The following is a 16,537-nucleotide window of genomic DNA, read 5'->3' as shown; positions in this document are numbered from 1 at the left end:
AGTGTCTATATGTCCATGCCACTCTCTCACTTTGTCCCAGCTTCTCCTTCCCCCTCCCCGTGTCCTCAAGTCCATTCTCTACGTCTGCATCTTTATTCCTGTCCTGCCCCTAGGTTCTGCAGAACCATTTTATTTTTAGATTCCATATATATGTGTTAGCATACGGTATTTATTTTTCTCTTTCTGACTTACTTCACTCTGTATGACAGACTGTAGGTCCATCCACCTCACTACAGATAGTTCAATTTCGTTTCTTTTTATGGCTGAGTAATGATGTCTCTTCTTGACCCCAAACAAATAATTTATCCCCCCAAACATGCCTCGGAGTAGGTCCAGATTTTTTGGATGAGGCTCTCTGTCCTTGGTGACAAGATTCAGTAAAAAGATATAGTTGTTTGTTATCTGCTTCCCAAAGATGGAGTCCCATATGGATTTTTCTCCTGGTTTTTATCTATGACTGCAATCAGGCAGTTTTTCCAGAGAAAACTACCCCTGCTACCACCGCCTTATAGCCTCCTGTCTCTCTCTGACCTCAGCCTTGCTCTGGCCCCATCCGCATGAGGATAAGCTGCTCAGGTGCCATCCACATCAGGAGGAATCTGCTCTGACATTATGGGGACAGGAACAAAATTGGAATGTAGACTGTGGGTTAGATTGAGTATCGTATCTGCACTGGATTTAGTGAGTGGGGTAACTGCCCCGAGATTATGTAAGAGAACGTCCTTGTTCTTATGAAACACACCGAGTGTTAACCTGGTAAAAGGACACAAAATGCGGGGCTTACTTTCACATGCTTCAGAGGAGGTAAGTGTATATATAGGAAGGACAGCGATTATACAGAAGTGCGGTCCAATAGTACTTTGTACTATTCTTGCAACTTTAAGTTTGAAAAATGTTCAGGATAATAAATGTAAAAAAAAAAACACTATGAAAGAACAAAACAACCCACGAACCCACCACCGTGCACATCCAGCCCTCCTAATTCCACCCTGCGAGCGAGCTGCGGTCCTGGATGTTGCGAGAAACATTCCCCTGCTTTTCTCTAGAGTGGACCTCACATATATGGAAAGCCATCCGCCCCCCACCTGGTTATGCTTAGTGTTGCCTGTTTTTGAGCTTCATACAGACGGAAAAGTGAAAGCCACTCCGCTTGTGTTCTTTTGTGGCCGCTTTCCACTTATCCCTCCTAATGGTGACTCTTGGGCTGCATCTTGCCTGCTGATGCTGTAGCTGCCCCGCCCACCCTGTCCCCCCCGCCCCCCGCCCCGGCAGCATGGGCCACAAGAGTGCTTGCTGCGTTGGATGTGGAGGTGAAGGAGGGAGGGAGGGTGCGAGGGTCTGTCCCTAACGCCCAGCCCCTGCCCTGCGGTTCTGCCAGAGCCCTCCCAGGGCCAAGGGGCCTGGCAAGACAGATGGGGGCCGGGTGGGCAGCTCTGGGAGGTGTTAGCATCTCCGGGAGGCTTGAGTGCCCATCCTGAGAGGAGGGAGAGCCAGCTGGATGCCCCAGGTGTTCCCAGAGAGATTCCTGTCCACAGGCATGGCTTTCCCGTTCAGGAGAGGCACATGTGTGTTTACAGGTATGGCCGTGTTCAGGACTGTCCTGATTCTCCCAGCCTCTGGCACATGGCCCAGGGAGAGCTGACCACGCACTAGCCAGCGGGCTCCCTTCTTGCAGGAGGACCTGTTGGTAGCTGGGTCCTTTCCCCCCAGGCAGAGGCAGGGATGGGCTGGCAGGTCTGAGGAGGCCTGCCGAGTGGCTTTACTGCTTCTGAGGACATTTTGTAATGAGCACATTAATTGTGTCCCGCTAGTGAGGGCTTTCAGGAGTTCCCTGGTGAATCAGGTGGTCCTGTGGTCCTGTCTGGTGTCTTAATGTCCGCCCCAGGCCCCTGCAGTGAAGGGCTCAGTGCAAGCAGGGGACGGGGCGGGGGGGTCCCAGGCCCCGGGCACCCCCTCCCCAGTCACTTCCCACCCTGGAGCAGCTGCCATCCGGAATCCCCACCTTTCTTCACTGCACGGCCACCTGTGTGCCCAGTGCCGTGCGTGTTGGCCTCCGTGTGAATGAAGCGCGGTTTGGGTCTTCCTCTGTGAGCGGCTTTTTCCACTCGGCCTCACGTCGGGAGGTTGGGGTGACGTGCACGCGTTGATGGGTGTATCCTGTTGTGTGATTGATTTCTGCCTTCTCCGCTCAGTGGAAATGTGGTTTCTTTAGTTTTTTACTGTGACAATCTCCATCAGCTTTTAAAATCCTCCTGGGACCTCTGTTTGAAAGGTAAAATTTCTGGCTAAGTCGCTCGGTCCTTGGGGGGGCCGGCCTCTGGAACTGAGGTCCTGTGCCCCTTGGGGATGGGAGGAGGGGCGCAGGGCTGGAAGGAGGAAGGGCAGTTTCGGGGTCAACACCAGTCACACCTGGGGTGACTTCTCTCTGAGGCTTTGACTCTTCTTCCTGCTGACGGTGCAAGAAACACCAGGGCCCGTCAAAATTCAGGCCTGTGTTTTGTAGGTTTGTGCGTAGGGGTGGGGGTCAGGTCGAGCACCCTTTGCCCGGATGTCCAGCCAGAGGCCGGCCCAGGCCCATGCTGACCCGCACGCTGGTTGGATGCCCCCAGCGGGCCGACGGCTCTGCTCTGCCAGCCCCTCAACCGCTTCTGAAGAACAAATTGGGCCTCAGCCGAAAGCTCTGCAGAGTCTGGAATTAGGACAAATTAGTGAAGGATTAAACTGGTGCTGTCCGTTCTGTTGCTGATAGATGGCATTTTCTCTTCCTGAATCACCTGGGGAAACTTCTGGCCCCGAGCGGGCACCGCTCCCGTCTCCCGTGGGCCTCTCACCCCGGGCACCGGGCAGCCTCTTCCAGCCCAACACTGCCAGCCAGGGGTCGGCATGGGGGTGGGGGGCACGACGTGCCGTGTCCCCTGGGCAGGCAGCGGTCACCCGGGTGGACACTGAGGGACGTGGTGGCCAGGTCCTCCTGGCCGTGAGTCTCGTGGTTGACAGTCTGTCCAGCACGCAGTCGAGGGGCACGGGGTGTCACTGGCTGCAGGGCCACGAGGTGATGCCGTGTCCCTTTTTGTCCCCAGATCACCAGAAGCTGGAGAGAGAGGCTCGAATCTGCCGTCTTCTGAAGCATTCCAACATCGGTGAGTAGCCCTCGGGGTAGGGGTCCCAGCTCTCCCGTACAGCCAGCAGGGAGACCCCAAAGGCATCCCTTTCCTTCTCCATTGAAGTATCCCACCCTCAGGCCCCTGGAAACATCTCCTCCTCCTGACCCGGAGGGATTCTTGCCGGGACTTTGGGGCAACCCTCTGGGGGAGGTCACGGCCGGACTCCTCCTGGACGGGTCCCTGCCCACCACTCTGGAAGTCTGATCCATGATTCTGGTGAAAACACACAGGGGCCTCACGTGCCGTGGCTTCAGAAAAGCCACAAGACGGCCTGAGTACAGAGAAAAAAGTCTGGAAACCGAAGACCACACCAGGCACAGCCCCGGCCTGAGGTCTGAGGCCTGAGGCCTGAAGTCTGAGGTCTGATTCTGGAGAACCTCTGCCGTGCCCCCAGCCCGGGGCCCCTGGAACTGCTATCTGGGGCGGGGATCAGCTGCCCCTTGGGGGCACGTGGAGCCCCGGGAGCCTGGGTGTTGGCCTCAGGGAGTGTGGGTGCCCTGCCCACGGTAGGTCCCTTCCTTCTGAAACCCCAGACCGAGTAGGGATTCAGTCCAGACACAATCGTAGGAGCTGCTGGGACCCCAGATCCTGGAGGCTGGTGCAGATCCGGGGCCTGTCAGCCTCCGCCTGCCTGCCTCAGCCGTGAGCGGCCCCTGTCCGCGCAGCACAGCTGCCTGTCCTTCTCCGCCTCTGGTCCCTTTAGGGACTCCTGAGGAACCCAGGACCCAGCCCTTGACCACACCGGGAAGCAGCCGGGTGGCACGGGGGGAGGGTGGGCCCAAGTTCTCAGAGGCACCCAGGGAGCTCGTCAGGGTGGATTCCTGGGCCCTCTTGCCCGTGTTCTGACTCGGTTGTGCCGGGATGGCGCCCAGGACTCTGTCTAAAAGGGATGCCAGGCTGTTCTCCGCAGCCATGTCCGTGCCACCCCCAGGGCAGGGCCTCGGCCGCGGGGCCAGGAGGGCCGCAGCGGGGCTCAGGGTCCTCGGAGCTGGTTGTGGGAGCTGCTGCCTCCCTGGCTGTGGCCCCTCCAGGCCGCTGGCTCTTCTGCAGCTGGCCCAGCCCAGGCGCGAGGTGCAGGGCAAGGCAGATCTCCCGTTGCTAGGCGGGTCCCTCGGTGTCGGCCCCAGGGCTGCTGCCGCTCTCGTGCCTGGGCCCATACTCTTTCTAACCACGGACTCTCAAGGCTGAGACTTTGGAATCACGGCGCGCAGATTCCTGACCTGCCCCCGGGAAAGCCTGGCTCGGAGGCCTAGAGCGGGCCCAGGAATCGGAATCTGAGCCAGCCTGGTGGGTGATTCTGAAGTGGGTAGTCCACAGGGACCCCAGCCCCCTCTTCACCGGGCTGGGGCACGTTTGGCAAAAGGGCTGTTGCCCCTCTGCCCGTCCAGGTCCAGGCGCCCGAGGACCCTCTCTCCTGGTGCTCCTGTCTGATGCCACCGCACGGCCAGCTCTACCCACACCCCTTCCCATGCCAGCTCCCTCCCCTGAGTCCGCTGACGGCCCATCAAGTGTGGGTCCCCCATTCTGAGTGATTTTTAGGAATCCCCTTACTAGAGAGAAGACCCAGGTGTTCTTGGGTCGGTGTTCGGGGTCAATTCTTCAACAAGAAGCCCCCCCGCCCTGCCTGCATACCCCGTGTGGTTCTGGGCGCGTTCGGAGTGGTCCCTGGAGTCCGCGTAGGGGGTTTATTCTAGAACACGGGGGAGGCAGAGCTGAGACTGTGGGGTTCAGCTGAACATTCTCTGTAGACTCAGGAGGGGCTCTCTGAGGAGTGAGTAGTGGGGGAGACTTTTGGGGGAGGTGAGGGGAGCCCCTTGCTCCGTGGCCTGTGTCTACCCAGCCCCGTCTCTGAACACAAGTGCCACCAGCCCCGCACCCCCGGGAGAGGAAGCAGGACCGCGTTCGGATAGAGGCGGGGTAGGGGCTCTGGGAGGGGCTCCCCTTCCTGCCCTGGCTCACGGGAAGCAGTTGTGCTTAGGGTGTGGGCAGGGGAGGAGCCTCAGTTTGCCCATCTGGAAAGTGGAGATGCTGCTGCCTTCCTCACAGGGACCCCCCACTGCGAGGAACCGAGAGGGTTCCCCTGGGGAGCCGGGCGTGAGCTGTGAAAGCCCTCCTTTCCGAGGCAGTGTGCTGAGGTTCAGAGCTCAGAGATCTGGATTCGGACCCCACCTTTGTCCTCAAAAGCCACAGCAGCCACTGAACTGCTTTGAGGCACAGTCTCCTTGTTTGTGGACTAGGCGTGTTTCACAAGTGTGTCAGTCGTCCAGGCTTGGCAACTAATTACCCCAAAACTCAACCAACAAGCGTTGATTTTCTCTGTTTCTGTGGATTCAAGAGCAGTTCAGCTGGGTGACTGGGGCTGCCACATCATTTGTGGGATCGGTGCAAAATGAAAATGTGGGGACTTTTTTCAAAAATTATTATGAATTTCAAAACAGCAACAGCAGGGCAGGACCCTCTTGAGCCTGGGGCCTGGGGCAGCTACACAGGTGGCCTGACCATGAGCTGGCCCCGCCCAGGGCTCCAGAGACAGACAGAAAGAAAAAGAGGCAGAGAGAGGCCGAGACAGAGATTGAGACAGACAGAGACAGAGAGACAGACAGAGATGGAGGGGGAAGGAGAACAAGGAACACAGTGCTTTTTCTTCCCCAAATTGTGGTAAAATATACGTAACAATATTTATCAGTTTAACTGTTTTTAAGTGTACAGTTCAGTGGCATTAAGTACATTCACAATGTTATGTACCCATTGCCCTCATCTGTACTCAAAACTTTTTCATCACCCGCAGGGGAAACTCTGCATCCATTAAACACTAACCCCCCCCACCACTGCCCCCAGCGCCTGGCACCCACCATTCTACTTTCTGTCTCTATGAATTTGACACCCTGGGAACCGCATTGATGTGGGGACCATACAGTATTTGTCTTTTGGGAACGGGCTTATTTCACTGAGCCTAGTGTCCTCAAGGTTCATCCGTGTTGTAGCAGGTGTCAGAATTTCCTTCCTTTTTAAGGCTGAATAATATTCCACTGTGTGTATATTCCACATTGTGTTTATCTCTTCATCCATCAATGGAACTTGGCCTGTTAGCTATCGTGACTAAGGCCGCCATGAACATGGGTGTCCACGTCTCTGCTTTCAGTCCTTTGGGGGTATACCTCGCAGTGGATTCTTGGACCATATGGTGGTTCTGTGTTTAATTTTTGAAGTTATGATCCAGTCTGGGAGGGATCACGCTGTCACCCTGCCTTATTCTGTTTGTTGGAAGGCCACACACGAGAGTGAAGGAGCCAAGCTCCCCTCTTAAAGGAGGCCCAGCAGAGGGTGTGAATGCTTCTCGCGATCAGCACGACGGCGCGTGGTGGCTGCTGGCTGCCGGCTGGGCTGTAGCGTTAGGAGCTGGTACCCGGAGTCAGGCCCCCGGGTGGAAGCTCCCCTCCCAGGGGCTTTAGTTTCTGTTCAGAGACCAGGGGGCACCTGGGCAGAGGAGGCAGGTGCAGGCCGGCCTTGGCAGTGCCCCGTGTGGGCCCGTCCCGGGAAGCAGGCCTGGGTGTCTGGGGACGGGCATGACCCTCAAGGGCCCTGCTGCGGGCCATGCCCTCCACAGGCACGTCTGTGCTGTACTCAACTGTCCATGAGGTTGGCTCCCTCCACCTGGGGTCTCAGGAATCCCCTCGTCAGCGCATATTTACAGACACCTACTCTGTGCCACCGGGAGACTCGGCTGAGGGCAAGGCTGCCTCCACCCTCACCTCACTAGTGGGCTGTAGCCGCCTCAAGAGGTTGCTTGCTCAGTACGTGAGGGTGTCTCAGACCTCCCACGCTGCCCCCAGGGACTATGGGTGACAGAGATTAAGCAGCGTCCGTGGCAGGTAGAATCTTCCACAGCCTTGTTAGAATGGGCCCCATCGGGCAGTGAGCAGAGCCCATCGACCTTGACTCAGAAGGCAGCCCTCAGCCTTCCTCCAGCCTCCCCCAGCCTCCCTCTAGCCTTCCCTCAGCCTCTCTCCAGCCTCCCTCAGCCTCCTTCCAGCCTCCCCCAGCCTCCCTCTAGCCTTCCCTCAGCCTCTCTCCAGCCTCCTTCCAGCCTCCCCTCAGCCTCCTTTCCAGCCTCCCCTCAGCCTCTCTCCAGCCTCCCCTCAGCCTCCTTCCAGCCTCCCTCAGCCTCTCTCCAGCCTCCCCTCAGCCTCTCTCCAGCCTCCCTTTAGCCTCCCCTCAGCCTCCCTCAGCCTCCTTCCAGCCTCCCCTCAGCCTTCCTTCAGCCTCCTTCCAGCCTCCCCTCAGCCTCTCTCCAGCCTCCCCTCAGCCTCTCTCCAGCCTCCCTTTAGCCTCCCCTCAGCCTCCCTCAGCCTCCTTCCAGCCTCCCCTCAGCTTCTCTCCAGGCTCCCCTCAGCCTCTCTCCAGCCTCCCCTCAGCCTCCCTTTAGCCTCTCTCCGGCTTCCCCCCAGCTTCCCCTCAGCCCCCCGTCAGCCTCCTCTCTGCACACTGACCCTTTCTCTCCTGGGCCTGGCTCATTGATGGCAAATTCCCACCTCCTGGTTTCTTGGGCTGCAACTGCCTTCCCTTGTAGGATGGTCCACCCAGGAGCTGGGCGGGTGGGCCCCACGGGGGACAATGGCCCTGCAAGGACTTCCTGCCGAGATGAGGAGGCCAGTGCAGGAGGGGAAGGTGAAAGGTTTCCAGTCTCCAAACGCTCAGGGCCCATGCTGTCACTCCCCAGCTCTTCCTTCCCAAAGCCCATCATACGATAGGTCACAGGGCCCTGCCCTCCCTCACAGCACAAGGGTCCAGCGAGGGGTTCAGGCGCAGCTTTGGAGGGGCCGAAGGACCCCCACCGAGAGCCCCTTGGCCTGGGACTCGGGGTCCTGTCCCTGGAGGAGCTGTGGCCCCAGCAGCAGGAGGCGCATCCCTGGGCTTCCCCCCACCCCCTTGTCCCCCTAACCCAGTGCTCCCGGCCAGACTCTTTCAGTTATTACTGGGACTTTATCTGCTGCCTCTGTATGCCACCCACAGTGTTATTTACTTACTGTTTTTACTTAAATAGATTCTATGACAATTCCTTTTTTGACTTAGTCCTGCTTGTGAAATCACGGGTCTGATGTGCTGGGTAGGTTTTCTTCTAAACCATTAAAGTAATACATAACTATTTTTTAAATGTTAAAACTGTTTAACTAAAAAGAGTGTCTATGCCCACGTGGCCTTGACTCCCATGCAGGACCCCCAGTGTCTTCCAGGGTGAGGCTGAGGGCCCTGCCAGCAGGACCTGGAAGCCTGAGCCCCTCTCACCTGCTCGGGGGGCGGGGCCTGCGGGCAGGGTGGCCTCCACCAGGAGGAAGGCCCAGCAACACCCCAGACTTATGGACCCCTGAGGCTCCCCTGGGGAAGGGGGATTCCCCTGCATGGGAGGAGAGAAAGGCCCCCCGGGGTGTCCCTCTGGGGCGCTGTCCGCAGGGCTGGCAGGGTGGTGGAGGGTGGACCCCTCCCCTCCATGCCGCCCCTCCACCCCGGGCCTTTCTTTGCTTGGAGTTCCAGGAGAGGCTGCTCAGAGGGGCCGATGTGCTGGGCCCCCCGCAGAAAGGAGTCAGCAGGGGGAGAGCTTTTGGTCCCTCGGGGATTTTGCAGGAGGGGCCGCGAGGAGGTCGCAGTGAGCCGGGGGTCTGCTGTGTGTTAGGGAGTTGCAGACCCGCCTGGGTGGAGTCGGGGTCCGGGCGCACCTGGGTGGGCTGAGGCTGGATGCCGGGCCCTTGAGCAGAGATCACAGCGAGCAATGGTGAGATGGTGAGAGAAGCAGACGTGTGAGACGAGGCGCCCCTGGAGCCACCCATGCCCCTTCTCCGTGGTGACCAGATGCCCTGACTGCTTGCGGCAGGGGCCTGACCCCCGGGGCGCCAGGCCGTGGCCCGAGGTCAGGGGCCACTGCAGCCAGATTGGGGTTCCTGGTGTGAGGACACTGCTGGCGGGGCCCTTGGGAAGCCCGGAGCTGGGAGAGGGAGGATGCTGGCAGCCAAGCTGGGAATTAGGGCAGCTTTGAGGGCGTGAGGAAGGGGCTGTGGGCCCCGGGAGAAGCTCTGCTCTTCACCCTTTTGGTGCTGCTGGCCCCATCCCTTGTGGTGGGGGGGAGTGAGGCCTAAGGAGCAGAGGGGCGGAGCGGGCCGAGGCTGGTGGAGCAGCAGCTCTGTGGGGGCTCCGAGCCCCCGTCCACACTGCTGCTTTGGCCTTGTGCGAGCTGTGTGACCCTCAGCCAGTAACTTACCCTCTCTGCGCACCAGCTTCCGCACCTGTAACCTCTCGGGATGAGCACACTGCGGGCTCCTGACACAGAAGGCAGGATCCGTCACGTGGTGGGGCAGTGTCCAAATGAGCCGTTCCTAGAAACACCTGCTGTTTAGTACCGGGCGCATCTTCACCTCGAGGAAAAGGAGGCACTGGGCTTGTGTTCTTTGTGCTGACATCCACTTCGCTGTTCACTCATTCATTCATTCCCTCATTCATTCATTCATCAACTCCTAATCAGCACGACCCTGGCCGGGCCCTTGTTCCAGGCTCAGGGAGATGAAGAAAACGCACTAAAGCAGAGAGGGCGTGCATGCCGTGGCGCCGTCCTACCGACCATGCCGGTTTTGGAATGGGAGCTCAGGGTCTGACGTTTGGAAGTGATGCCGCACTGGGCCCTGGGCAGGTGGTCCTCCGCCCAGGGGTCCCTGCCCCCGCAGCCTGGCCCGAGAGGTGGGCGATGGCGCCCTCCGCACTTCTCGCCCATGAAGTCCCTGGACGGCTCCTTTCCAGACCTGGTGGTGTGGGCCTTCGTCCCTGCACCCCTAGCCCCATCCCTGCTGCGTTTGGGAGCAGGGGACCCGGTGGGGGCTGAGAGGGCTCAGGGTCTCCCTCCGGCAGAGGAAAGGAAAGGCAGGACCACACCCCTGAGGCCCTTGGATGCTGGCCTGGGGCCAGCCGGCCTGCAGGGCCCACGGCTCACCCCTCGGGCTCTGCCTGCAGCACCCACCCGGGCCCTCCCCAGCCCGTGCTGTGGGAAGCCCCAGGCCCTCGGCCCTCCTCCTTGGAGCGCTGTGCTACTGGCCATGGGACTGGACGGGTCGGAGGTGGGCTGGGCGGCGTGGGTAGGCCCCGGGCTGCTGCCCACGCTCACGGCCTCTCCCGTCCCCACAGTGCGTCTCCACGACAGCATCTCCGAGGAAGGCTTCCACTACCTGGTCTTCGATCTGTAAGTGCCGGAGCCTAGGGACTTGTGCTCTCATCTGCTCCCAGCGTTGGGCCGGGCTGGGACCCTTGGTCTCCCCAGCCCCTGCGGGCAGTCCTCCGACTCCCGGGTAGCCTCGCCCCCAGCGGCGTGGGCCAGCCTCCCTCGGCTCTGCTCTTAGCTTGTTGGGTTGGCGCTGGTGCACGGAGTCCCAGGGGGATGGGACTGCCCAGCTGGTCCCCTCCCCCACACAGAACGGCCTGCTGGAGGCTGGGGCGGAGGGGAGGGAGGGAGGGGAGGACCCCCGGAGGAATGGGCCCTCGGTCTGCCTTCCCCTTCCTTCCCCTGGCGGGGGCCCACCGGCTGGCGTGAGCATTTGCGTGTGTGCGTGTGTGTGTGAGAGTGCCTCTGGGTTTATGATTGCGTGGATGCATTTGTGTATGTTGATGAATGGGCGCGTGTGCGTGTGATTTGTGGGGGCGTGTACGTGTGTACACATGTGCACGTGATTTGTGGAAGGGTGTGCACAAGAGTGCCTGTGTGTTATGAGTGCGTGTGTGTTTATGAGCATGCACGTGTGGGTTTCAGTCTGTGCACGTATGTGAGCGTGATTACGTGAACACGTGTCCGTGTGTGGTTTGTGTGTATGTGTGGTGTATGTGTGTGAACATGTGATGAGTTGGGGGTGTGGACGTGGGGTGTGGACATGTACGTGTGTGTGTGCGTGTCCATGGGTGCATGTGTGCGCACACATGTGGCTTGTGGGTGTGCATGTACACCCACACGTGCGTGTCTGTGTACACGTGCATATGATTTATGGGAGGTACGCATGCATGTGTGTACACGTGTACACATGTGACTTGTGGGGGTGGATACGCATGGGTATGTGTGTGCATGTGTGCGCGCGCAGGCATGCGTGTGTGGCGCTAAGCGAGAGTGTCTGGGGCCTCTGCTGCCTCTCGCTTCCTGCTGGATTTAGAAGCGGTGACCTCATCCCCTCACTTCCCGACAGCTCCAGCTGAGTGGTGCTATATTTAGCTGTCCGTGAGTCAGCACAGCTTGGGACCCTGGGGTGGGCAGGGGTTGTAGCTTTGGGGTGGCTCTGTATGGCCTCCACGAAGCCCAGCCTGGGGGCTGTGGCCATGGGGGCAGGACGTGTCTCCATGGGAAGCTCCTCCCTCAAACGACAGATGCCTCGGCCATGGGGGCATGGAGGCCTGAGGAGCGAACCCCTGGCCCACGCGGGGTCCTTTGGCCAGGAGAGGCCTGCAGGGGCTGGGCCACCTCTCGGTCCCCCTGTGTCCCACAAAACCCCACTTCAGGTCACCAGCCAGGTGACCGGGGTCACAGCCAGCTGTGACACAGCTGCCGCTGCTGGGCCGAGGCTGTGCCCTGAGGCGTCTGTCCCCTGGTCCCTGTGGAGGTGGCAAGCTTGCTGTCACCCCCGTGGGCCCCCAGACCCACCCAGTTCCACCAGCCTCTTTTCCAGGAAATACAGAGGCCCCTGGGCTGGAGGGTGGCCACGTCCGGGCCCCTGGTGGCTGACGGGTGGGTGGGTATGTGTGATTCAGGAATGGACAAGGTGGGAGAGAATGGTGTGCGCGGGCGCGTGTGTGTACGTGTGCGCGCACTCACGCGTGTAAGTGCGTGCATGCGTGTGGGAGGGTCTTGAATCTGCTGCCCCACGCGACAGGCAGGTGTGGGGCGAGGCTCTGAGCGGCGCTGGCGAGGGGAAGCTGGCCGGTGTTTTCGCGGCGGGTGCCGAGCAGGGAGGACCTGGGCCTTGCGCGTCCTCCGCCCGAACCTCTGCGGCCCCCAGGCCTGTTGGAACACCCACTCTGCAGCATCCAGACAGGCCTAGGCCTCAGGCAGCTGTCTGGGGGGGGCAGGGAAGGCCTGCGTGAGGGGCTGCTGAGGGAGGGGGAGAAGTGCAGGCGTGGAGGTGCCCCCCACCCTGCGCACAGCCCTCCCGTGCCACTCTGCATCCCCTCTGCGACTCTGTAACCCCAGAGCTGGGGAGACGTTTCCGGCCTGTGTTGGCATCGCCTTCAGGAAGCCCCAGGCCCTTTGGCAGTTTGGGGGCTCTGTGGATTTGGAGATTGACAGGTTTCCCCACTCCCCGTGCCTCAGAATGTCACGTGGCCTTGGGGACCAGGCCTGGGAACAGAGGAAAGGGCGCTCCCAGGGGCTGTGGCTGCAGCCCAGAACTAGCCATGCTGTCTGGCCGGAGCCTGAGGAAAGGGAGAACATTGGCCTCCAGACCAGGCCCTTCCCAGCCAGCCCCCTGCAACCAACTCCCTGACCTACAGCTCTGGACCACAAGGCCCCAGATGCACAGACTGGAGCCTCCTGTGGATGCCAGGACCCAGAGGGCCTGTGTCCGGCCCCAGGTGGAGCCTCCTGGGGGAGCTCCCTGCGCCCCTGCTACAGCCCCGAGCAATACCTGTGGCCTTTCCCCCTCTGCCCTATGCTTGGACTCAGGGTCTGCAGAGCCTGACCTGTGAGCTGTGTGTGCAGAGAAACAGTGAGTCCCGCCCCCTTGGGCTGGACGTAGAACCTCCTCCTCCTCCTCCACACACACATGTGTGCACACAGGCACATGAGGCTCTGCTCCCTCGGGCGGTTCCCTGCTCTGAGCCTGAGCCTCCTCAGGTGGCAGAGGGGGACCCTAAAAGCTCCCCCAAGTCCCAGGCTTCTTGGGAGTCTGACAGGATCTGAGGGCCGGCATCTAACCTCGGGTGGAAACATGCCAACACCCAATGCATCCTCCTCCTCTTGTGTTTCTCTAACACTAAGAGGGAGCCCGCCCACGCCGGGGCCACTGTCCAGCGGGGCCCATGCCCGTGGTCGCTGAGTGCTGGGCACAAAATGAAGCCAACCCAAGCCCCAACTTCGAGAACTAACGGGAACTGAGATGCCAATGGAGAGATCGTAGTGCGTGAGGCCAGCGCAGCTGCAGGTGGAAGGAGGGTGTGGCTGCGGAGGGAGTGTCCCTCGGTGTCCCCACAGGACGCAGGAGGGAGACTCTGGACCACACAGGGGTACAGAAGCCCTAGACGGAGACTTCCGGTGCACTCAGAGCTTGCCGGGTGGAGTGAAGGGCTTGGGCGGACCCAGGGACGGCTCCTCCCTGCTCCCCGTGTATCCGTCCCTCAGCCCTGCTTTTCACCTTGCTGTCCACGCCCACGTTTCCCAGCCCAGGGGATCTAGTCATTTTGGCAGGCGACACATGGCAAGAGGGTGTGTGGACAGAGGTCCCACTCTCCTTCTGGAAGTGGGGCTTTGAACTCCTCGTGACCTCGCCCACCAGGGAGGCCGGATCCAGGCACCGTCTCTTCTGGCCCCTGTGCTCTGTGTGTGGGCCGCATCCCTGGCCTTGGGGGGTTTGACAAGGGAAAACCAGATTTTCTCAGGCCTGGAATGAGTCACAGGGCCTGGGTAACAGTGAAGAGGCCTGGCTCAGACTCCTGGGCCGTCTGAGCCCAGACTCTGGGAAAGTCCCTGAGATCATCGAGACTCAGTTTTCTGAGCTTAAGAGTACCAGTGTCACGGAGGGGGCCTGAAGGCTAACGTGCGATGTCCCGCCGAGGTGAGTGAGCGCTCGGTGGGCTGTCAGCCCCGGGTGACGCTGGAGACGGGGCGCAGGTGGTGCTGGTGAGCGTGGTGGTACTGACGGCCGTGGAGGTGAAGACGGTGGCGCTGCCGGCGGCGGCGGCGCGCAGGAGGTGGCGATGGAGGTGACAGGGCGACCTCTGTGTGCTTTTCCCGCAGGGTCACCGGTGGGGAGCTCTTTGAGGACATCGTGGCGAGAGAGTATTACAGTGAGGCAGACGCCAGGTGGGTGCAGAGCCCTCACACCGTCCTGGCCCCTCTTCTCCTGCCTGGCCTTCCCTCTCTAAGCCTGGCTCCTGCCCCTCTGGCCCACGTCTGCTCTCATGCACGTTGTCCCTGACATGCCCGGGCCGACGGTCCGCCGGGCAGAAGTGTCAGGCTGCCCTCCTGGCAGACGCCCTGCCCCGTCTCCCCTGGGGTGGGTGGGAACCGGCCCACAGAGGGGCTCTCCCTGGGGTAGCTGGTGGGGGGAGAGCAGACAGAGCGCGGGGGTGGGCATCCTCCCGCCCTTCCCGTGGACTTGGTCAGCCCTCATGGTGGTCGAAGGGGACCGACCTTCTCAGAGATACCGTCTGCAGAGCAGCTGCTGGGAGATAGCAGGGCCCTTCCCCCCAGAAGGGTAGGCCCCCCGTGACCTGCTCTGGCCCGTGCTGTCGGCCAGATGCCACCCCGACCCGTGACAGGTATGTCACTCCTGACAGCGCATCTCAGCTTGGAGATGGCTGCGGGCCACCCAGCCCGGCCCGCCCAGCCCGGCCCGCCCAGCTCCCAAGGAGACACGCGTTTAAAAGAAAAAGAAAAAAGGCCGACAGTGGCTCTCTCTAGGCGGTGGAGTTACGGATGCTTTTTAATTTTTTAATCTTCTTCGTCTATTTTAAATTTTTTCTTTAATGAATATGTATTCCTTTTCTAATCAAGAAAATGAACGTTATTTTACAAAGTAGCTTTTTGTGACTTGCTTCTGCGCCCCCAGGCACCCTTGCCAGTCGGTGACAGCCTGGGTCCCCGTGAGAATATGTGAGTGGGTCCCTGGTGTCACCCAGGCGCCCACAGAGCTGGGCAGCAGGAGGCTGGGGGCCTGGCGGGCGCTGGGGTGGGGTGTTGGAGCCGGGGTGAGCCGGGGCGTCAGGCTGGGGCTGCGGCTCCCCCCCCCCACCCCGGCCAATCGCCCGAGGGCGCACGGGCACTGGCTGCTTTTCTGAGGCTCCTCGAGGAAGGGCTTTCATTTTGCACAGCAGCCTGGGAACGACCTGTTCCCTTCCAGAGCAGGAAGACTCCATTTTTATTTCCTACTTACAAGAAAAGTAGAAAGTAGAACAGAGGCACCTCCTCCTGCTCTGAGATGCTCGGGCGAGAATGTCCCAAGTATGCGTGCCTGCCTGCTGGGTGGAGCCAGAGCCCCAGACCCGGGGCAGCTCCGGGACCAGGAGGGCTGCCTTCCAGCGGTACCGGGGCTCCTGGGGTGGGGTGGGCGCTTGCCTTCACTGCCCTCTTCCCACCCCACCCGCCCTGGCCTGGAGCATCCTGCCAGGGCTCCTCGGTTCTCAGCACCCACCGCTGGGCACGGCCCAGGGCCTGGCAGCCTCCTGTGCTCTGTGGCTGGTGGTCTCGCTGGAGGGGGACGTGGCCCACAGCAGAGCCCGCTCTTGGCTGGGAGCCCCCAGTGCCTGCCCCTTCCCCATATGCCCGGCCACACTCTCTCCCCTGCCACGTCCCCCACGCATGCCCCGTCCCCCCAGCACCTGTGTCCTCGGAGCTCCTCCCTTGCCCACTCTCACCTCCTACCTGCCTCCAACCTCGTTTTCTCCGATGCCCGCTTCTGGCCCCGGCCCCCCTCCCCAATTCTGTGGCTCCCTCCTGCCTGCCCGGATGGCCGGCCTCCTGACCTTCCTGCCTGGGCCTCCCTTGTGGAGGCTGTCCTGGCGTTTGGGGCCCCACCCGCAAATGCCTAGTTTCCTCTCACAGACTCCACCTTGCTCATAGCCAGGCTACCAGGGGGGCGAGAGGGAAGGAGGGACACTCTCGGGGACCCCTTCCAGCTGGCCTCACTCATTAAACCCGCACCTCAGGCTGCCCTTTGTCCCGGGAGTCCTGGACCCCGGAAGCGTGCTTTTGACCTTTGTGTTGGCGCTTAGCCTTCGGGCAGGAGGGCCTGAGAGAGTGATTGGATGCCCACGTGGGGGGGGGGGGGTCTCCCACGGGCTTCGTCAGGAACTGTGGCAGATGGGGTGACGGCTTTCTCCCACCCTGGGAGGGTGTTCCCCCAGGACCCCCAGTGAAAGGGGCCCGGGCTCTGCTGAGGCTGGAGCCCTAGACGCCCAGCCGTGGCGGTGGGCACCTTCCTGGCCAGGGTGCAGGCCTGGCCCCCGCCAAATGCGTCAGCCACCCTTCCAGCGGCCTGCCCGGGGCCGTGCTGCTCAAAGCTGAGCGAGTGATGAATTTCCAACGTGTCGCATCTCTAGAGGAAGAGGAAGCAAGGCAGGAGTTGCTTTTCTGAACCTTTTTCTAACCAAGAAGGCTGGAGATTCCTCTGAGGAAGAAGCGGGATGTTTATTTTGGAGTT

At 60.8% G+C, this 16,537-nt stretch overlaps 1 protein-coding gene across 1 annotated transcript in view; it reads left to right on the top strand.

The window, feature by feature from the left end:
• Nucleotides 1-3,084: 3,084 nt before the first annotated feature.
• The window catches only part of CAMK2B (calcium/calmodulin dependent protein kinase II beta), a 43,738-nt gene continuing 30,285 nt past the window's right edge, over nucleotides 3,085-16,537 (top strand). Inside the window, exons 1-3 of the mRNA XM_055085109.1 lie at nucleotides 3,085-3,140; nucleotides 10,332-10,386; nucleotides 14,134-14,199. The gene's annotated coding sequence lies outside the window, so the exon portion shown is untranslated. The remainder of the gene's footprint in view (nucleotides 3,141-10,331; nucleotides 10,387-14,133; nucleotides 14,200-16,537) is intronic.

This window comes from Physeter macrocephalus, chromosome 5 (assembly GCF_002837175.3).
Source record: "Physeter macrocephalus isolate SW-GA chromosome 5, ASM283717v5, whole genome shotgun sequence".
Lineage (NCBI taxonomy): Eukaryota > Metazoa > Chordata > Mammalia > Artiodactyla > Physeteridae > Physeter > Physeter macrocephalus.
The sequence above is the reverse complement of the archived record's forward strand: the minus strand, read 5'-3'. Positions and strand labels throughout refer to the sequence as shown.